Consider the following 22,656-nt stretch of genomic DNA (forward strand, 5'->3'; position numbering starts at 1 on the left):
CTCTGAAGAGTAATGACATTAAAAAGAAACATGATTTTTAAGCCAAAGTCATAAATTTGGGGTCTTATTTGTCTGCTGGTTTTGGGGGTTTGTGTTTTTAAGCTTTTCTTCCCCATTAGGACAGGGAACATATTTGAAATGAAAGCTGAGAGTCTGATGTAATCAAGTGATTCCAGGACCTGGATTTTTTTTAAAAATACCAAGATTCACAAGATTTGGGAGTAGTGCATGTGGCATGTTCAAGGCATATATTTGTTTGGAAAGAAACAGTCACCAATGATGGGTTTTTGGGTAGAGCATGGTAGCATGCTGTCCATTCAGATTTTATGAAGGAAGGTGTACAGGGAGACCTCAATGATCAGATTTTCAGAAGTGCTCAGTATCCGTTGAAAACAATGGGAGCTGAGCACTTGAAAAATCTAGCCACTAGAATATAGATGATCCATGTCACACAGTTTCAATCCAGATACGAATTTGCTCAATGGAGAAGAACGAGAGAATAGTACACATTTTTAATTTTATTTTTCTTTCTAAACTGACTTTCTGTTCCTAGGTAAGAGGGAGAGAACATTTTCAAAGTTTCATTAACATTTAAATCACAAAGTAAATTTATTTTCTGCCACTGCAGTTTCCCTTTTTTGCTCTGCTCCAAATAGCCTCTTTCCTTTTGCAAGCCAAGGATCCAGATTCACAAACCCAGACTTTACCCTCAGACTAACATGGAATGCTTCAGTCTGTACAGAATTCACACTGACTAGGACTTTTGGAAATGCATTAATGAAAGTCATGTAAATTGTGCTAGGTCTGCCCTATGCTAAAACCAGCATCCACTATAGAAAAACAAGAATTAATACAGTTTGTGGAAGGAACATATCCATGATGCTTATAGTTCAGTAATTCCAGGGATATTAACATCTCATGCAGCCATAAAAAGAATAAACTTGTGATTATGTGGATGTCATATTACGTATCTCTCTCTCTCACACAAACACACACCCCTGGATATTTTAAAGTCAGTGTGCTATCATCTGCTGAGGCTCTCAGAGAGCAAGGAATTACCTCACTGCATCCCTGCAGACTCCCTAGCATTAGGGTCCCACTATCACACACTAGGACATGAGTGGTCATACCTGGTGATAGGAGCAGGAGTCAGAGCCAAGGGATTACAGCTAGAGCCAGAAAGCTAGCAAGGAAACAGGACAGAAGCAGCTGGGAACAAGACAAGCACAAAAATAATCACAAGTATGAATGTAAATATTAAGCAACCAGAGATCAGTTGATGCTGTTGGACTTAAGATCAGGCTTGTTGACTTCCTGGGCCAATCAAGTGGAGTGGTCAATCAGACAGCCTTGCTGTGGCTCAGCTGTGCTCATAGGCTGCCCAGAGATAGGGCAGGTACAGCTGAAAATCCTTATTTCTGATACCTGCATTGCACCTCCAGTGGCTTTAACACCACTTTCCCCCCCATACAGGATGGCTTATCTAGAGAGCTGCAGGCACTGATCTCTGCTAGTGGTAGCTGAAACCAATGGTGGTGCAATGCTGATACTAGTGCTAGGGGCTCTGAGGAGCTCTGATGAAGCAGCTCCTTGTTCTCAGTCAACCAGTTCTCCTGTCTCTCTAGCTCTCACTCATCCTGGGTTGGAGGACTTGGTGCTGGGGAGCTTTTGCCCCAAGGGGGCCAAGCTGGGCAAGGTATGTTCCTCAGGGAAAAGTAGAGGGAGCCTACACATGGTCCTCCCGGTGCCTTTGAATAAGAGAGAAGTGAGTCCCTAAAAGTAGTAAAGGGGGCCTGTGATGGAATATACAAAATCACACTGGGTCCAAAGGGGTTAAAAGACAATACTGGGCCCAAGTAACCCTGCACCTCCAGGCCTGCTGGTATGCTCTGACTGGAGGGAGCAGTTTAAAAGGGAGCTCTGAAACTCAGGCAAAGGGGATGGACAAGCAGCATAGGGTGACCAGACAGCAAATGTGAAAAATCGGGACAGGGGATAGGGGGGATAATAGGAGCCTATATAAGAAAAAGATCCAAAAATCGGGACTGTCTCTATAAAATCGGGACATCTGGTCACCCTAAAGCAGCAGGAGAGAGGAATCCTTCTCCAGGAAGCTAGACAGATGGTTGAAATTGAGAGGAGACTCAAAGAGTACATAAGATCCCGTAGGCAGTGCTTTTTCTAGTTATCATCCTCTTTGAAAACTTGTAGGTCTGGCAGGGCCTTGCTCCTTTGGACTTCATTGGTTGTAGGGTGATTGATTGATTGGACTATAGAGGCTATGCCCCAAACTGAAGGGATCTATTGGTAGGAAGTAGCCCACAGAAGGGAACTCAAACTTATTATAGGGAGTCAGTGTTGCTTCCCACTGGAACTAGGGTTACCACCTTTCTAATTGCTGGTAACTGGACCCCCGAGGCCCTTCCCCCTGTTCTGTCTCTTCCCTCCGCCCCATCCTCACGCCTCTCCCTTCCTCCCCCGCCATCACTTGCTGGATTGTCTCCCCCTTGATCCCCAGGCTCCCTGTGTTCCATGGCTGTGGCTGAGACAGGAGTTGCTGGAGCCTGATAAGGAGCCTGCCTGCAGATAGGAGGTGGCCCTGTCTGAGCAGGGGCTGGCATGGGGTAATGACCTGGTGCCTCTCCCTACCCCATGGTAACCAGACTTTTGGTGTACTGTCAATACATCTGACCGGACACTCCCAGGTCCCCTTTTTGACTGGACTTTCCAGTTGAAAATTGGCACCTGGCAATCCTAAATGGCACCCAGACACAGAAGCCCAAAACTGGACTGTCTTGATAAAACATGGATGGATGACAACTCCAGCTGGAAGCCAGTGGAGCGGGAGGGGCTGGGTCCCCTTACCACAGCCCCTTAAGGGCTAAGGCCCAGATGCAGGTGGAAAGCTGAAGATTCCCAGCTTAAGGTCAGGAACAGCTATGGCTATTGTCTTGCCAGGGAGGCAAGGGATTGGAAGTCAGGTGTACTAAACACTAGGCTTGGCCCTCTGAGCCCACTGTCACAAGGCCCAGATCTGCCTAAGCCTTCCTGTAATTTGAGCACTGGTTTTAGGCCCTTTCAGCAGCCTCTTTTGGGATATTGTGAGATCAAGCTTGCTATGAAGCCACAGATCTACAGAACCACAGTTAATACCTACTCTATTGTATAACAGTGAGTTAAGTACAGTATTATATCCATTTTGTAGACTAGGATATTGAAACAGATTAAGTGATATGCCTAGGATGACATTGGGAATATGTGGCAGAAGGCTCCAGAGACCCTGTCCTGTGCCTGTCTTTCCTCCTTTTATGTTTGTTTATCTTCACTTTAAGGCCTTGTTTTCACAGGGAATTTGTTAAAACATTCCACCATTTTCCTAGCAATGTTAGAAATGTTAAGGGAGATCAGACACTTAGACAACAGGGTTATTAAGATGCCAGTGTCCAGAACCTTGCCTACACTAGAGCTCCCACCACAGGAGATGCAACTGTAGAAGATTTTAACAAAAGTGTCAGTGTTGATGAGACCTATTTTGTCGCATTTTAGCATCTTTGTATGGATCTCTTTCACAATCTAAAAGCTTATCAACATGATAAAGAGTGGCTTATGGCCTTGTCCACACAAACTTACATCAATTTAGCTAAAGATGTTTTAAAATCAATTGTGTTAAACTGGTGAAAAACCATGTATAGACACTTATTTTGATTAAAGAGTAGGTGATGTCAATTTTAGCAAAATTGATTCCTTACTGACAAATTTAAATGGAATAAACTGTCTATCCAAGATTTTGTACTAGGTTTGTGTGTGTGTGTATGTGTGTGTATATATATATATATATATATATAAAAATAACTGGTTTTAAAACTGATTTACATGAAATCAGTGCAACTTTCTTGTGTAGACAGGCCCCAAGATCAAAGCTGACCATCTTTAGAAACAGATGTAAGAAGTGAGATACACATTAAATTCACAATCAAAGGAAATTTTGTTGGGCATTTAGCTAGCTAGTCAGGTGTCTCTCCATTCTATAGGATAAATTCAGATGTGGTAAAGAAGGTTGTCATAAATATAAAGGGAAGGGTTAACACCTTTAAATCCCTCCTGGCCAGAGGAAAAACCCTTTCACCTGTAAAGGGTTAAGAAGCTAGGATAACCTCGCTGACACCTGACCAAAATGACCAATGAGGAGACAAGATACTTTCAAAGCTCGGGGGGGAACAAAAGTTCTCTCTGGCTGTGTGATGCTTTTGCTGGGAACAGAAAGGAATGGAGTCTTAGAACTTAGTAAGTAATCTAGCTAGATATGCGTTAGATTCTGTTTTCTTTAAATGGCTGAGAAAATAAGCTGTGCTGAATGGAATGGATATTCCTGTTTTTGTGTCTTTTTGTAACTTACGGTTTTGACTAGAGGGATTCTCTATGTTTTGAATCTGATTACCCTGTAAGGTATTTACCATCCTGATTTTACAGAGGTGATTCTTTTACTTCTATTAAAATTCTTCTTTTAAGAACCTGATTGCTTTTTTCATTGTTCTTAAGATCCAAGGGTTTGGGTCTGTGTTCATCTATGCAAATTGGTGAGGATTTTTATCAAGCCTTCCCCAGGAAAGGGGGTGTAGGGTTTGGGGAGGATTTTGGGGGGAAAAATGTTTCCAAGCGGGCTCTTTCCCTGTTAGACGCTTGGTGGTGACAGCAATAAAGTCCAAGGACAAAAGGTAAAATAGTTTGTACCTTGTGGAAGTTTTAACCTAAGCTGGTAAAAAAAATAAGCTTAGGGGGTTTTCATACAGGTCCCCACATCCGTACCCTAGAGTTCAGAGTGGGGAAGGAACCTTGACAAAGGTACCACCCCATTAATAAAAATTAACTCCGTATCCAATCCCATTGAACATGACCCTATATTTTTAGTATGTCAGTGGGCCTGATGTATTGCTTCTGTTAATGGGAAATGTGAATAGACCCAACTTTGAACCATCTGTACTGTAATGTACATCTAGATCCCACAGTTATGGTGCCTTATTAATCTGTATAATAAGCAGCAAGTAACTGTAAAAAAATATGAGAGGGTATGGTGCACAAATAATAGCTACCTTTCACATTTATATTAGTTGGCTATCTACCACATAAAATATATCACAAACCTTAACTAGTGGTAAGCAGATCATTATACAGCCACTTGGTAGCCTCATCTTAACTTTTTCCCATATAGATCACAATAAAATCCATACTAATGCAAGTACAACACATGCTTAAGGTATTCAGAACAGAGATATGGAAGGAATCCATTTACAGTGCTGCAGAATTATCAGTGGCTTTTGTACATTTCAGTTTCCTGATATTCAGTGAGTCATTCAGTTACAGCAACTCTGATGATTTAACAAATCATGTGATAGTGGAGCTGGAGCAGAGGTGTAAAGGAAGCAACAGGAAGTGGTCCTTTAGACTGTTATGAAAGCTAACTAAAGTAGTAATTTTCCTCAAACCTTGTGGGATAAATGTTAGAGTAAATACTGTATGATCACAGATATGTAACTGGAGAGAGAGATTGAGACTTCAAAACAAGATCCCTAAAATGAGAAATTAAATGAAAATATTTATTTTAGAAACTGTCGATTAATACAAATAATTATGTGGAAATTCCTATTTCCTAAAAATATCCCCAATTCATTGTTCATTTTGTCCATTAAACTTGTGTATCTATATTTTTATACCTCACTCATCACAGTGGTATCTGAAAACTATATTATCTTACTGAAGACCTGAATCAGAATTCCATATTTTATTTGTCTGAAAAGTAAAACTATCTTTCTGCAAGGGGCGGGCACTATCTGTTAGTGTGCACTAATTTTTCATTTCTGCCCCCTGAATTAACATTTATTTAGCTACAAGGGAAAGTAGTAGACTGGTTCCAGACTAGTCCCTACATGAAAACACAGGTTAATAAAATTTATTTATTTGTCATCAGGAGCATTCCAGCACAGAAATAAATGTAATTCACAATTAATAGGATTCCCTCTAGTTGGTATTATTTTGTATTAGTAACTGGAAATAATGCACTGTTAGCCAATACTTCTTCTATGACTATTATATATAAACTTCTTGATAGGAATATTTAAAAAAAAATTAAATTGAAATAGTCTAAGATCACGTAGTATGTGCACCAACAAGTTAGCTGGGTATAGACCCTGGTGGTCTGACTAACTAGTAATTCAGACAGAACAGGCAAATGACTTTTTTCTTGACAATGCTACTGTTGTAATGTGCAAAAGAATCCTATTATGACTCTATGGCCACAGGCTTTACAAAAAGAACAACAACCATAGCAACAAAATATATGCTCTATCTGAAATACTAGGGTTTGTGTAATTTTCCAGTTCAGTCTCTCTCAGTCTAATAAGTATAAAATGACAGAACATTGGCAGTGCCAGTTTTTAAAAGGCATATAGTTCTTTGAAAGCTGGATTTGTTGGGATATTATAATATTCTGAACTTAATGAAGTGCTACAAATCCTGAACGTACGGTTAGAGAATGACACCCTGTAGTGGGTTTTGAAAATATCTGCATCTGAATGGTACTCTTGAACTCTGTAATTTACTTCCTGAATCATAGAGTGTTTCTTTTGTCCTTTATGCAGAATTATAATTTAAGGTTCCAAATGCAATAAACTTCTGTCAGTGTGCAATAAGCTCATTCATCTTAAAAATAGTAATCTGAAGAAAGTTCAATTTAACTGTTTTTTTCATTCAACTCATGTCAAAGGGCTTTTCAAAATACAGCATTTCATAAGAGCTTTAATTAATGAGTGTACCATTTCAGAACCTGCCATAAGAAAGATGTGAACAAACTGGAGAGAGCACAGAGGAGAGCAACAAAACTATAAGAGGTCGAGAACGGATGAGTAAAGGTTGAAAGAATTGGGTATGTTTAGTTTAGAGATGAGAAGGCGGGGGGAAAGATAATACTCTTCAAATATATTAAGGTCTGTTACAGAGAGGATGGTGATAAATTGTTCTTCATGACCATTGAAGGTAGGGCAAAAATTAATTGGCTTAGTTTGCAGCAAGGGAGATTTAGGTTAGATATCAAGCAAAAACTAATCATAAGGGTAGTTAAGTACTGGAACAGGTTACCTTGGGAGGTTGTGGAGGTTTCTAAGTCTTTGGAGGTTTCTAAGAACAGGTTAGACAAACAACTGTCAGGGATGGTCTAGATATATTTAATCTTGCCTCAGCATGGGGGATGGGGTGGACTAGGTGACCTCTTGAGGTCCCTTCCAGCCCTACATTTCTATGATTCTATAATGCGCTCATATAGTTCACTATACTATTTTCATTGTTTTTTAATTTTGTTTAAATTTTGCCAATTCCTATTATATTACTTTCATATCATGAGGGCTTTTTTTTAAAAAAACCTAGTACTAGATGTTTCATCCCAGAAGACATGACCTAGTGTTGTAAACCTCAGGCTTGAGGCTCCCTGTGTTTATAGTCTCAAATCCCAGTAGGTGATTTAATTTAGCAGTTCAGCTGTTGTGAAAAATCAAGTAAATGGAGGTATTCCAGGGCTGAATTTAGCCTGTAATTTATAAATTCACGCTTTCCTATGCAGACCAATTGCTTTTAAATTTTATATTTGAAAGAAGAAGAAGTAGTAATATTTAACATATTGATTGCTTCATGGAAAAGTAAACCAGTATCCCCAGTTTTACCAAAAGAGGTCCCTCAGTTCCCTCTAATGTCAATATAAATTGGGGTACTCAGAATCTAGCAAGACTGCATCTCTGCTCTCTACCAGTTGATCACGTTATATTCAGACATAATTTACTTAAGGTGTAAATACCTTTCTGTTTTGTATGGTTATTCGAAAGGCGAACATGATTTTAGACTATTATATAAACTTCTTGATAGGAATATTTTAAAAAAAATTAAATTGAAATAGCCAAAATAATTGTTTAGAACAATGCGCAATATACATTGAAATTATAACATTATCAGAATCCCCCGAATACTGTGATGAAAGTCAGTTTCTAGATTTTTCTCAAAAAAATGTTATCTTGTTTGCATGAGATCTCTTGAATGTCATTTGAAAACAAAATGTTCCTATGGTTTCTAGTATCTAAGAGCCCTAGCCAGCAAAAAAAGACCTCAGACATGCAACCCTGGAAAGATCCTAGGTGTGTAGGAGGGTGACCATACACTAATCATTTGGATTTGTCACAGCATACTCAGTGGAGCCACAGAATCATAGAAACAGGAGATGTAAAAGACCATATAGGTCATTTTGTTTCTAGTCCATCCCCATGCATGTACAGCAATGTTCCCCAGAGCAGAGGTTCTCAAACTGTGGTCCATGGACCACCAGTGGTGCACAAGTTCCATTCAGGTGGTCTGCAGATAGTTCCCTCTAAGGTGCATGCTTGGGCAGCCGCACACGAGAGAATGAAGGGCAACCCACCTAATTAGTGGAGCTGCGCAGGCATGGCTCCACTAATTAGGTGCCTGGACTCTGGAGAAGATGCACATGTAAGGTGAGGTGGTGGCCTTGAGGGGAATAGGGGGTAGGTGAGAGGGGGAAGTGGGGTGAGAAGAGGGCGGGGGGAATTTGGGACGTGCAGGGCTGCGGCCGCCAGAGAAAGAGGTGACTGCGGCTGCCAGGGAGAGATGGCCCTCCTTCCCAGTCTCAGCTCTGTGGCAGGGGAGAGACCCCTTTCCTTCTCAGCCCCAGCTCGGGTGCTGCTGCAGCGGGGGAGAGAGGGAGAGACCCCCCCGCCCCTCCTTCCCAGCCTCAGCTCGTGGGCTGCTGTGGCAGGGGGAGAGAGGGCACATCCATTGCATTAGAAATGTAAGACTACTGATATTAAAATATGAGTTGTGTGCTTTTATCTGTAGAAAAAAAAAACTTTAAGGTTTTTTTTTAATATAGCGCTTTTATCCAAAGTGCTTTACAATAGTTAGCTAATGGTACAAACAACATTTGGAAAGATCATTAAGTGGTCCGCCAAGACCCTCAGCAATTTTCAAGTGGTCCGCGAAAAAAAGAGTTTGAGAACCACTGCCCTAGAGCATATTTTCTATCACTTTTTTTCCAGTTTAAATAGTCTTCTTTGGGAGATTTTCACAATCTGGTAGATCTGTGGGAAATTTTAACCTGATATTCAGCCTACATTTTCTCTTTATTAATGTCAGTTTGACTGGAACTGAAAATTGAGGCTTGTGTTTTCTTCTCCTGTACTTGGGGTGTCCTTTGAATAGGTTTATCTTTTTTGAAAATAAGAGACTGATTCTGTCTCTTATAACTTTCTCCCTCTATGCTTTGGAGTTAGTGCTTCCGTCTCCTTGTACTTTGATTACATTCCTTTTTCATGTAAATGCCCCGTAGTATCTTTGAACAATTTATTCCCCTGTTTAAACTGCTTACTTTTCTTTTTTACACTAGAGGGAGCATTTTACTGTGCTTTCTTTTTGCTGATCTTGTATTTTCTATGTTCACAGAGATGTATTTCCTTATTGTTCTTTTTACATATTCATATAATCATAGAATGCATTTTGTCTAGTTTGTACACCGTACTTGGAAAATTTAGTGTTTTGAACAAATTACCATTCACAAATTATTTGAGCGTGTGTGAATGTAACGCTTGTGTCCCATGGATCGTCAGTCCTTATACATGAAGTCTTTTATTTATCCACGGAATGGGTACAGTCAAAGCAGGAGCAACACAAGCTTCCCACACTGCACTGCAGATGTGTCTCAAGTCTGATTTTAAAGGGACTACTTTGAGAGGCGATAGGTTAATTCATTCTCCACACCTATTCAATCCTTGTTCTCTTTGTTAAGACGGCAAATAAAAGTACCAATTGCTGTGGTGTATATTGTGATATAGTTCTCACAAATCTTATATCAGTTTAACTAAAATCAGTTTTTAAATCAAGTTAGTTAAACTGATGGAAACTTCTGTGTTGACACGGTTAAATCAGTTTACAGTGGACTTGTACTGATTTAGCTTAATTCAAAATGTTTTGATGTAAGTCAGTTGTAAATGGATTAAGTGTGTCCATACAGGTTTTGTATCAGTTTAACTACATTTATTTTAAAATAACTTTTAGGTTGACAGTGCCTTAAAGTCTGAATAAAAACACTTCCTCTCAGTCTCCAGTCTATTATTTCTTGTGGTGTCAGTCTCACTAGTTCTCCAATTTCCATATAGTGCGCCAGAAAAAAATGGGCTAGAAAGAACCTGATATTTCTAATGCTGAAGTAGAAAAATCCACATTAAAAATAAACAAATAGACTTTTACGCTTTCTTTATATGCCAGTAACAAACAAAAAAGGAGACATCTTATTTTCCTCTCTGCAGATCATATTTAATGTGGTATTAACTTCGTAGCCCTTGTGGGCTCATTTAAATTATTAAACAATTATTAAGCAAGCAACAAACCTTGAACATGAGTAAAATAACCTTTTTATACTCCTTTATACGGTTTCATTTTGCAGATTTCTTGGCAGCAGTTTTCAAAGAGAACAGTCATTCCAATGAATTGATGGTAGGGTTTACCAGCTATATTGAACCATAATGTAAGTATGTATTTCTGAGACATACTTAATATATTGAGTATAGAGTGTGGTTCTGTAAATGATCAGAGGTGATTTTGCTTCTTGTTTTTTTGACATTTTTCCCTGTGCGTTTTTTAATCTGCCGTCTCCTGTAGTACCTTACATCCACCAGAAAGATGGGCAAATAGACTCTTCATGCTGTTGTTGTGTATCTGTTTGGTAATATCAAGGTGTGACCAGATCAGCACTCCACCCAATCAAATTTCATAGATCCTTTTTCATTGGTTATCTTCTTCAAGCTTTTGATCCAAGATTATTTAGGAGGAAATCTCAGCCAAGTTTGCCAACAGGCTTTGTACATTTGTTGACTTTACAGGTCTACAGTATGTTAGATGCAAAAATAATGTAATTTAAAAAATGTTCTGCTCCCTAACCAAAGTAGCAGTGGTATCTTCTGATCTCAAACTGAAGCTCAAGCTTGGTTAGTACTTAGCAGGGAAACCCAGCAGCAGAAAGTGGTGGGTAGGTTCAGCAGGTGGCACACTTTTCTTTGAGTCAGCATGAATCAAGGCTCAGGTTGGTGTTAAACTGCACAGTTTTGATACCGATTTCAGATTACAGATAGGTGATCCATGTATAGAGGCCTTGAAGGATAGTACTCTTTGGTTAATGACGTGGACTCAAGAAATCAGATTTTCTACTAACTTTTTAGAAGGCCATCAATAGCAAATACAGAGAAAAGCTTATCAGTTCTGTTTGCAAACAGCATCTTAGTTTTTCCTTTGGAGGTATGACTTAACATCTAAAGCAGGGGTGGCTGACCTGTGGCTCTGGAGTCACATGCGGCTCTTCAGAAGTTAATATGTGGCTCCTTGCATAGGTGCTGACTCTGGGGCTGGAGCTACAGGAGCCAACTTTCCAATTGCCGGGGGGTGCTCACTGCTCAACCACTGGCTCTGCCCCTACTCCACCCCTTCCCACCCCCTCCCCTGAGCCTGAAGTGCCCTCACTCCTCTCCCCAGAGCCTCCTGCAGGCCACGAAACAGCTGATGGGGAGGTGCGGGGAGGGAGGGGGAGGCGCTGATCGGCGGGGCTGCGGGTGGGTAGGAGGTGCTGGGAGCAGGGGGGTGGAGGAGCTGTTGGGGTGCTGCTGATGTATTACTGTGGCTCTTTGGCAAGGTACATTTGTAAATTCTGGCTCCTTCTCAGGCTCAGGTTGGCCACCCCTGATCTAAAGTTATTTTTAGGAGGAAGGATAGGATGAGACTGTCAAAATCTGAACTCTGTTAAATTCATGCAATGCAAACTAACTGCAAATTAAGTCAATGGTGTTACTTTGGACATAGTCATGTAATTTAGTTTAGGATGTGACAGTTCATAATGTAAATTTGAAGGAATTTCTTTTATAAACTTACCTTAAAAGTTTATAGTCCTTTCAAGAGTAAATGTCTGCCATTTCTTTAATTACACTAATTTTAAAACTTTATTAAATCTCTGGATACACTGTGCTAATATGTTACAGGAACTCAGTTTGAGTATCAGGAGAAAAGTATATCCCAGTGGTTCAATTCTGAATTCATGAATAGATGAACCAATGTCAGTTCAACAGTTAGAGTCCTTTCTGCCATCCATACATTGCAGTGATATAAATGTTAAATAAATAAAAAAAAAATCATTCTCAGCTGTGCAATGGACTCTGAAATGTTTTCCCTGGATGATGCAGAGCCCTGTCTTTTTATTTCAAGTAATTAAATCAATGATGGGTTCACATCTAATTTCATACCAAGTCTTCCTTAAAGTGATGTAACTGCAGTCAATTGCTTTGCAAAAAATTTGAACAATTTCATTATGAGAACAGACATGCTCTGGAGGTGGAGACTATAAGAAGGAGATGGCTGGCTCACTTTCTAAAACCATATATCAACCATGTTTCCTTTAGTCTCCCCCGTTGTATAATCCAGGGAGAAGATTTGTGGGTGGTTTTTTGGCAACGAACAATTAAATACAATTTTGTCTAAATATTTTGTGATTTCTCATATATCGCTAACACTGTCAGATTAAAAATCATGGTTCCTAGCAATTGCCAAAGCTGCTGCAAGTTTAATGGACTAGTCCCCTTAGAGACTGCTCTGTGCAAGGACTGGGTTGGCATGGCACTTTGGCCCCATGGAATAGAGCTATGCCAGCTTTATACCACCTTGGGAGTCCTCTGTGTGCTGCCTTAACACTGTAAAGCAGCTGGAAATGGGAGGGAGGGGAGGCAGAGATGTGGCTTTTATGGATGTGCACAGCTTCTAAAAAGAAACGAACTAATAATAAACAGTGTTTGGGGACAGTTTGAGCTGTTGTTCCCTTGATCATCCTTGTTCAGCCTCAATCAGCCTTGTGATCACCCTCCCCTGTGTGATTAACAAGGGGATAGGGCTGACCTAGGAGGAAAGGCTTCAAAGCCAGAGGCTAAGCGACCAAGGGGAGCTAGCAAACAGGGGACTGCAAACAGGGGAGTTTGAGAGAGGGCGAAGGAGATCCCCCTGCTGAATGAACAAGGTATGAGTACTAACCTTGGGGTGAGTGAGTTTGTTTGTGTGGTTTTTTTTTCTTTCTTTCAGGTTATTTCAGTTACAGGGTCAATTGGGATTGTGTGTTTGGGGACAGTTTGAGCCATTGTTCCCTTGATCATCCTCAATCAGCCTTGTGATCACTCTTCCCCCCCCCCCCCCCCGTGATTAATGAGGAGGTAGGGCTGACTTAGGAGGGAAGGCCTTAAAAGCCAGGGGCTAAGCAATCAAGGGGAGCAAACAGGGGAGTCTGAGAGAGGGAGTTTGTAAGAGGGAGTCATAATATTATCATTATGATTTTGACAAATAGGGAAGAACTGGTTGAGAATTTGAAAGTGGAAGGCAACTTGGGTGAAAGCGATCATGAAATGGCAGAGTTCAGAATTCTAAGGAATGGTAGGAGGGAGAACAGCACAATAAAGACAATGGATTTCAAGAAGGGAGACTTTAGCAAACTCAGGGAATTGGTAGGTAATATCCCATGGGAAGGAAGTCTAAGGGGAAAAACAACTGAAGACAGTTGGTAGTTTTTCAAAGAGACATTATTAAAGGCACAAGAGCAAACTATCCCACTATGTAGGAAAGACAGGAAGTATGGCAAGAGACCACCCTGGCTTAACCAGGAGATCTTCAATGATCTAAAACTCAAAAAAAGAGTCCTACAAAAAGTGAAAACTTGGTCAAATTACAAAGGATGAATATAAGCAAATAACAGAAGTATGTAGGGACAAAATTAGAAAAACCAAGGCACAAAATGAGATCAAACTAGCTAGGGACATAAAAGGAAACAAGAAAACATTCTACAAATATACTAGAAGCAAGAGGAAGACCAAGGACAGAGTAGGCCTGTTACTCAATGAGGGGGGAAAGACAATAACAGAAAATGTGGAAATGGCAGAGTTGCTTAATGATTTCTTTGTTTTGGTTTTCACCATGAAGGCTGGTGGCGATTGGACGTCTAACATAGCGAATGCCAGTGCAAATGAGGTAGGATCAGAAGAGGCTAAAATAGGGAAAGAACAAGTTAAAAATTACTTAGACAAGTTAGATGTCTTCAAATCACCAGGGCCTGATGAAATGCACCCTAGAATACTCCAGGAGCTGACTGAGGAGATATCTGAGCAATTAGCGATGATCTTTGAGAAGTCATGGAAGATGGGAGAGATTACGGAAGACTGCAAAAGGGCAAATATAGTGCCCATCTATAAAAAGGGAAATAAGGACAACCTGGGGAATTACAGACCAGTCACCTTAACTTCTGTACCCAGAAAGATAATGGAGCAAATAATTAAGCAATCAATTTGCAAACACCTAGAACCTAATAAGGTGATAAATAACAGTCAGCATGGATTTGTCAAGAACAAATTGTGTTAAACCAACCTGATAGCTTTCTTTGACAGGGTAACAAGCCTTGTGGATGGCCCAGACCTTTAGGCAGGGCTCCGCAAGCAGTACAATATAAGCCCAGGCCCTGGATCAGGGCAGGGCCCGCAAACAAACACTCAGAAGCTCAGGCCCTCTGGCAGGGACTGAGCAAATAGTTTAACAGCAAACCCCAGGCTCCTGGCTTTGAGCGACCAGAGAGAGGGGGAGACTGCCACCCGCAAGGTGGGTGGCAGGGGGGACGCAGGCCCACCCACTCCACTGCCTCCCAGCCCGGGGCCCAAGCAGCGGCAGAAGACTTGCTGCTGTGTCAATGGGGATCCTGGCTGTAACACACTGACATTGGCTCTGGCAGTGCTGCAGCCAGACTAGGGTCAGCTGCCCCCAGGCTACTTCCGGACTCCCCCTCATAGGATACCTGGGTCAGGGTGGTGTCCTCGGAGGGTTCCAGCACCATGGGTTCCTCTGGGTAGGTGGCGACGGGTAGGCTTGGCAGCTCCTCCGTGCACCAGTCAGCATTAGGCATTGGCTGATTCGGCCAGTCCTCGGGTCGGCCACGGATTGCCGGGGTCTCCCAAGCTGGAGCCAGGCCACAGGCATCTGGCCTCTCCAGCAGCTGCGACCCAAGTGAGCTCTGGGGTTGGGCTTTTATACTACCGTCCTGCACCTTGACCTCTGGGGGGTGGGTGCAGGATCCACTGGTTCCGCCCACTTTGGTGTCCGGGGAGGTTCTTCCCTCTGCAGGTTGGTGGGGCACCACACCGCCTTGCTTCAGATATATTAGCAGGAGTACTGTAAGCAAGACACGAGATGGGGGACAACTGCAGCAGCTGCAATCCACTCCATGAACTCTGGTTTGGCCCATTTGGAGCCAGATGGAGACCAGAGATCTAATTTCAGCTCTTCCATTGACTAATATTAGTTCTGTGCACTTCAAAGCTCTTCTTATTGAGCAAAGCATCGTACTTGTACCTTAGGACTCAGGCAAGTAATTTCTTCCAATTTTATAAATAAGGTGACTGAGAGGTTTTAACAGGTAACATCTGGCAGAGGTAAGACTAGAACCCAGGTCTATAAGTCTCATCTATGTAGCCAGATGTTCAGATTTTTAACTGTTTAGGCTTTGCTCTTCTCAATGTTGCAATGCCTAACTGATTTAGGAGCCTAGGTCTATTTTTTCAAAATTGATGTAGTCATGTACATAAGTCTTTGAAGTATAATCAGACTTGGGCTCCTAGGTCAGTTAAGAATTGCAATGATAAGCCTAACTCCCTTTCAGAATGAATGTAATGTATCTACAGGCTTAGCAATGCTGTTTATAAGTAGGGCCGTACCAAATTTGTGCCAACTTTCTGACCGAACAAAATTGAACACCCTTGTCCCACCCCTTCTCTGAGGCCCCGCCCCACTCACTCGATCCCCCCTCCCTCCTTCGCTTGCTTTACCCCACTCTCAATCACTGGCTCATTTTCACTGGGCTGGGGAGAGTGCCTTTTCGACCCGGTGTTCCGGTTGAAAACTGGACACTTGGCAACCCTAATTTGCAGCCATGAAAAATGCATCACAGACCGTGAAATCTGGTCTTTTGTGTACTTTTACCTACACAGAAGTAAGGGTGTCAATATCATGCAATGCCTCCTTTCTGGGCTGCTGCTGGTGGCGGCGCTGCCTTCAGAGCTGGGTGACTGGCTAGCAGCTGCCACTTTCCACTCTGCCTTCAGAGCTGAGGGCACTGCCGCTACCAGCAACAGCGCAGAAGGGTGGCATAGTATGAACACATGCACAAAATTTGCTGTTTATGTTGCGACCAACCCATGAAAAATGTGTGATTTGTGCGTGATTTAAGTAGATCCCTATTTGTAAGCCACTAGTTTCATGCCCCTAGAGTCAGGAAGAGAACCCAGGATTACTGATTTACAATATTCCTCTGTTGTCCAAGAAATAGTTCTGTAAGTGTGTGTGTGTGTTCCATCCCTCTCTAGTGGCTGGTCCACATGGAATATAATAGTCTACTAAAGGTAGTTCTTTCCCTCAAGTGGTAGAGATCAGTGATGTGGATCTAAAGTTCCTGGGTCACAATCCTGCTAATGACCTATGCAGAATCAATACAGTTCCATATGATGGAATTTGTTTTTTAAATTTGCTTCCTAAAAACATAAATTACATTTAAAAATCTTAAGTTAAAAGAATGTCAAGGCTGCAAAATCAAGCACTCAAATGTTAATAAATGCTGGAATTAAAGTTGCATGTACAACCTTAATCTGGCTCCCCTGAGTGTGCATAATGATATACTTCTTAAATACATGATCATATGTTTTGTACTACAAGACCTCTGCCTCACTGACAGACACTGAATAATAAAGAGAAGAGAGAGGATTTTCTCTGGTGTTTAATGCACCAGACTGGGACCCAGGAGATATAGGTTCTATACCTGGCTCTCTTACCAGCTTCCTATATAATGGAAGACACAACTATCAGAATTCATATGCCAAAAGGGTGGTAGGGGGCGGTGGAACTTCACTGACATCTTCTGAGTGTTTGACTTTGCTCTTTGTTTTTGTTTAGTGTTGTACACTAATAGAAACTGAAAGAATATAGCTATGGATATAATGATCATGCAGTGTCAGCATCTGAATATTCGTAGATCAAATAGACTACCAAATTAACATTTACCAAATTGTGCCAATATAGGTTTGGAAAACCCTTCTTTTGTATGCATTTTCTTCTATAAAAAATTGTATTTGGCTGGAACAGAAAAAAGAACAAACACACAAAATCAGTTTAACACTAAATGAAAAGCAAAAAATAACTCTAAGATACCTGTTTAGGATTAATTTTGAGAATTCTTTCAATCCATAAGAGTGTGTGTATAATATATATACAACACATCACTTTATTAAAGATATATTCTATTAATTGTGAAAACGAGAGTAGAAAATTAATTTCCCTCCCACAATCTTAATGAAGGAATAAAGAAACTAATTTCCCATTGCTGTTAGGGGTTTATCCACTCCTTCGCATATTAAGAAATTAATGTAACAGATCCAGTCAGCTGAACAGAGTCTCTGATTTCCCCTGCCCCCTATCCCTAACACCAGGTCCTTCTTTCACATAAAATTATGAAAAATAAATTTGAAAGAGTCTACAAAAGGTATCTTAACTTCAGCCTCTTAGTGTTTATAGATCCTATTATTTATGGATTTGGGGCCCAATTCTGTTTGTAGTGAAATCTTCCTATGGATTTGATTTGAGGGTATTTGCTAATTCTGGGTCACCATTAACAAGAATTTTTTCCTTGCATTTATTTAAAAAATATATTTTTTAAAATATCTCCTTGACTTACTTTATTTTCCTCACTAGTATTTGATTTTTTTAATTTTGTCAAATGATCCCCTTTTTTACTTGACTCAAATGTTAAAGAGAGGGGGGAAAAGCTCCCAAACATGGAATTGTCTTTAATGCTCTGCGTTCTGAAAAATCTAGATTTGATCACAAAAGTTTGAGAACTTGAGAATGTTATTAAACAATCACCAGGGACCAAGTTTTGCCTTGTAGAACCATGAGTTTGTGCTACAACAAAATAATTTGAAATTCTGCTGGGACAGGTTTTTTTGTTTTTGTTTTTTGGTATTTTTTTGTATACAAAAAATGCTAAACTCAGAGGGTTTTGTAACTGTAAAACAAAACTCTCAAATTTCCTTAAGGTATTTAAAATAAGTTTTATATTGCTCTTGATATGTACACGACATTTTTTCCTTTCTTCAAAATGTACATCTGAATTGAATGAAAGGTGCTGACACTGGTAATATTGGAAATTATTTTTTTCTTAAGGGAGCCAAATCCTTCTTATCTTACTACTTACACAAATAGTCCAATTGACTTAAATGGGACTACTCACATTATGACTTGAGCAAGTTTTGGCCCAGATAGGGGATAGGATCTGCAATATTCATTTTCCTTAAAGAAAATATTTTGAAAATTTCAGTGTTTTTTGGTTTTGAGAGGGTACAATTCAGGTGAAAATCAGGGAACAGGCAAATAGAGGTATCATTGTGTTGGACTTTCAAAGTCTCAGCAGTATCAATGCAATTTTCATTCTCTTCCAAATGTCTGCCAGGTCCATTATGTTATGTGGCCTCAAGAATCCTGGAATAACTTGGTAGGACATTGAAACTTGCCACAAATAGCAAGTTTCAGTGTCCTATTGGAGGATTCTTTTATGGGCTCCTACAGGATGCAGAACACACTGGCCCTGATCCAGCAAAGTACATACGGATATGCTTAACTTTTAAACAAGAGAGTAGTATCACTGGTTTTAAAATGACAACTTGTATGCTTAAATTTAAGCATGCACTTTTAAATTATTTGTTGGATCACAGCAACTTGTAGGAGTGAGCCATATTTCCAGTGAAATACTAAGCTAGATCTCATCCAAGACAGCAGCAAGAAGATATTTGTGACTATGTCTAGGGCAAGGAGATAACTACATAAAACAGTTCTTAACCTCTGCAAAATTCTCATGTGGAAAACTCTTTGGAGAGGCTCTTGACAATATTGTGGAACAAAACAAAACATGTTCTTCCAGCACCTAGGGACAATAGAAAATTTCAATGCCAAAAGATTTTCTTTCACCAGTTTTAATAAAGAAAGTCCAGGAAGATGCAGGACTTTGATTACAAAAGGCACAGACTATGGAACAGAATTAGTAGAGGAGGAATAGGCAGATCTACCGCTAATGTCCTGGACACGCAGGAAGAAAGACGAGATGCAAGAGATGTGTTTGAATCAGGCTGCAACTTTAACAACTTAAGCCATCTGGGAGCTAACTGATGTGGGTGTGAGAGAAAAGGAGTACTTGTGGCACCTTAGAGACTAACCAATTTATTTGAGCATAAGCATCTGATGAAGAGAGCTGTAGTTCATGAAAGCTTATGCTCAGATAAATTGGTTAGTCTCTAAGGTGCCACAAATACTCCTTTTCTTTTTGCGAATACAGACTAACACGGCTGTTGGTGTGAGAGAAGGGCCCAGCTGGAGGGGCAGGACCTATGTATCCTCCCCTGGGTGCACAGAGGCTGTCTGGTCATGCTCCCCCTGCCACCTTCCTGTCCCAACCCAAAGGAACAGGGGAGTCCATAAAGGAGACACTACCCCTTTCTTCAGACTGTCCAGAAAAAGAACCCAGGCCTTTGAGGTTTGTGGTGGGAGGTGCAGTCATGCTACTTAGAAGAACTTCTGTGAGAAAGCAACCTCTTCCATTCAATCAATGCTAAGTGGGGGAATGCTTGCTGCTTTCTTTATAATCAGTAGAAAGACAACTAAGTGCTTGAAGTCATCTGCCAGGGTTATGCCATCAAGTTAGCTGAGACACCTACAATGACCATCCCATTATTAACATCCAGAGGTCTCAGAGAGCCAACACGGTCCAAATGGCATTGCATAGGTGTGATATGTGACTTTTCCAGAGGCCTCCCAATATTGTTGGCCTTTTTTTTTACTTCTGTAACATATACAAACTAATGTCTAATTTGCTATACACTATCATCTATAAAACCACTAATTCCAATGGGAAATTTGTGAGAGAAAGACAAGCAGGATTTGACCCCAGCTTTCTTTCAGAAAGACTACATTCCAGGTTTCTTCCTCATCAAATATCTGTACTTTGAAATATTTTTATTGAGGTGTATTATGTTGTATTTTTCAAAGGTGAATCTCAGTATTATTTTCTGCCACATCTTTAATCCCTGTAAATACTATTTGTATTATTCCTCTGTCGTCTTAGTATGTTCTCTATTAAATATTAACTTTTTCACAATTAAATATTTTGTGAATTTGCCTGATTCACTACTTTAAAAAAATCTTGACTGGGGCTTTAAAAAAAAAGAAAGTCTAAACTGCAAAATTTTGAAAACTTGGAGGAACATGTCAGAGCTCTTTATGGATTGATATTATCTTATGATGCTTGATGAAAGGCTAAAGAAACCTAACTTGATATGTTCCATCTAAGGTATTCTTTGTAGATGGATTGTTCTAATGATACCACAAAACTATGCAGAGAAAGATTATGTATGAATTCAAAAGAACCCAACAACATATAATTTTCTGAACATAAGGATCTGTGGGACGACAATTCCCCGGTTTTCTGTCAAGTATTTACACTATATCTAAAACACCTGTATGATATAGAAAAAAGCATGCAACGCTCTAGATTATCCTGTGCTGTTTGTTTTTGGGAATAGCGGTCTTGAATTCTAGCAATAAATACAATCTCAGGGTATTACTACATTGATGTTTTTGGAAATCCCTATTCACAACACAAAAGGCTTAAAGAATTTGAAATGATCATCAAAATATTTGACATTGTCAAGAGTGACATCTATTTCTTTTTGCCCCACATTTTTCTTAACATTTCTGGGAAATACTCCTTTTTATTTAAATTCATTTTAATTTGTAGGATTAGCAAGAGAACAGGAGAAGTAATTAGAATAAACAGATCAAGACTGTAGTATTAACAGAATCCCACAATCAGGACAACAATTGAAAACAGTTATAAACAAACAACATTAATGCTTACAATATTTATATTACCACAGGAATAAATGGCCAGAAATAGTGTTTTTCTTTTCTCCATGGCATGTTGCCTTTCTTGCTATCTCTGGTCTTTTTAAATCTGTGTATTTAAAAAGTACAAAACATAGAGGCTTAAATTGTTTTATATAGGATTTTACTATATTTTATTGATACCTTTGCTACAAATATTCTCAGGTAGTAATTACAGTAGTTAACATTAGGGTTACCAGATAGCAACTGTGGAAAAAACGGGACAGCGGGTGGGGGATAAAAGGCGCCTATATAAAAAAAGTCCCCCAAAATGGGACCATCCCTTTAAAAATGGGACATCTGGTCACCCTAGTTAACATACAAAGGACTAGTTCTGGAATTTTGCTCAGTGGTATAGATCATCAAATTCATGTAATCTAAAAAAATATCATGGAGTGAAAATATGCCATGAACACTTCCATTCCAGTGCACTGTGTACACACTTTCTCAAAGGTGGGGTGTGAAAGGAATTTAAAAAACATGTTGGTGTAATTGCAAATATTTAGTGCCTGGAATTATGGTGTCTATATTTAGAATATATATGAAAGGTGGTTCTTTCATATTAGTAGAAATACATATTTGATATAATATTTGTGGTTCAGACTAAATATTCTGGACTGAATAATTATAGCAAGTGTGAAAATGAACTGATATCAGATCTGTGTATAAATTGGTAATTGTATTTGGGTTAAGGCTAGCACTAAAATCAGATACTGGATCTGATTCTAGAAGATGTAGAAGGTTAAGGTTATCCTGTTTCACTGTAAAATACAAATATTAACTTATTTCACAAAATTGTATACATGATATAGAATACAATACCATAATAAAATGGATGCAGAAATGAGATAATAGCTGAAAGTTAGTTGCACAAAGGCTTAACTTGATCCAACATAGAAGATTGCAGAAAAAAATGTACTGCATTTTAAAAAGAATTGCAGTGTTGTTCTCAATAAACCCTTATTTGCAGAAGTTGCATCTTTGAACAGACTATAATAATTCACAGTGAAAACCATTAGAGTAATGCTGCAAGCTTCTCTAATATGTCATCTGGTTTAGACTAGCATCATAAATATTATTTTGAAGATTGTAATGTTTATATCATAACATCGTTGTTTCCAACAGCTGTCATAGCCACCAGTATGTATTAATCTCATGCTTATATTGAACATTGCCTTTAAACTTCAGTAAAAAGGTCAGTTCTCTGCTTCATTCAGTTTTCAGCTTCCACTGTGGCTTTGACAAGAATATCTGCTATATTAACAGTATCAGTCCAAATTCTGTCCCAACTCGCTAGTACTAAATTAGAGATTTGAAATCTGCTGTATGAGGAAACTCACTCAAAAGATGTAGGTTTCACAATCAGTACATTTCAAATACATGTCATAGTTTTAACCATCTGAGTAATTCCTGGGATTGCTTTTTCTATGACTACTTTTCAATTAAATTGTGATTTAAGCTCAGTAGATATTGCTGTGAATATCATTGAGAAGCATGAATTGTCCATTTATACAAACAAAATGGTTTAATGAAAATCCTTCCTGTATTGACATTATAAACTAC

The 22,656-nt window shown here is 39.7% G+C and overlaps 1 protein-coding gene across 1 annotated transcript in view; it reads left to right on the top strand.

Moving 5' to 3' along the window:
• The window catches only part of CCDC73 (coiled-coil domain containing 73), a 232,569-nt gene that overhangs the window by 40,448 nt on the left and 169,465 nt on the right, over positions 1–22,656 (top strand). The window contains exon 3 of the mRNA XM_074956669.1: positions 10,493–10,573. The gene's annotated coding sequence lies outside the window, so the exon portion shown is untranslated. The remainder of the gene's footprint in view (positions 1–10,492; positions 10,574–22,656) is intronic.

This window comes from Natator depressus, chromosome 6, assembly GCF_965152275.1.
Source record: "Natator depressus isolate rNatDep1 chromosome 6, rNatDep2.hap1, whole genome shotgun sequence".
In the NCBI taxonomy this organism is placed as follows: domain Eukaryota; kingdom Metazoa; phylum Chordata; order Testudines; family Cheloniidae; genus Natator; species Natator depressus.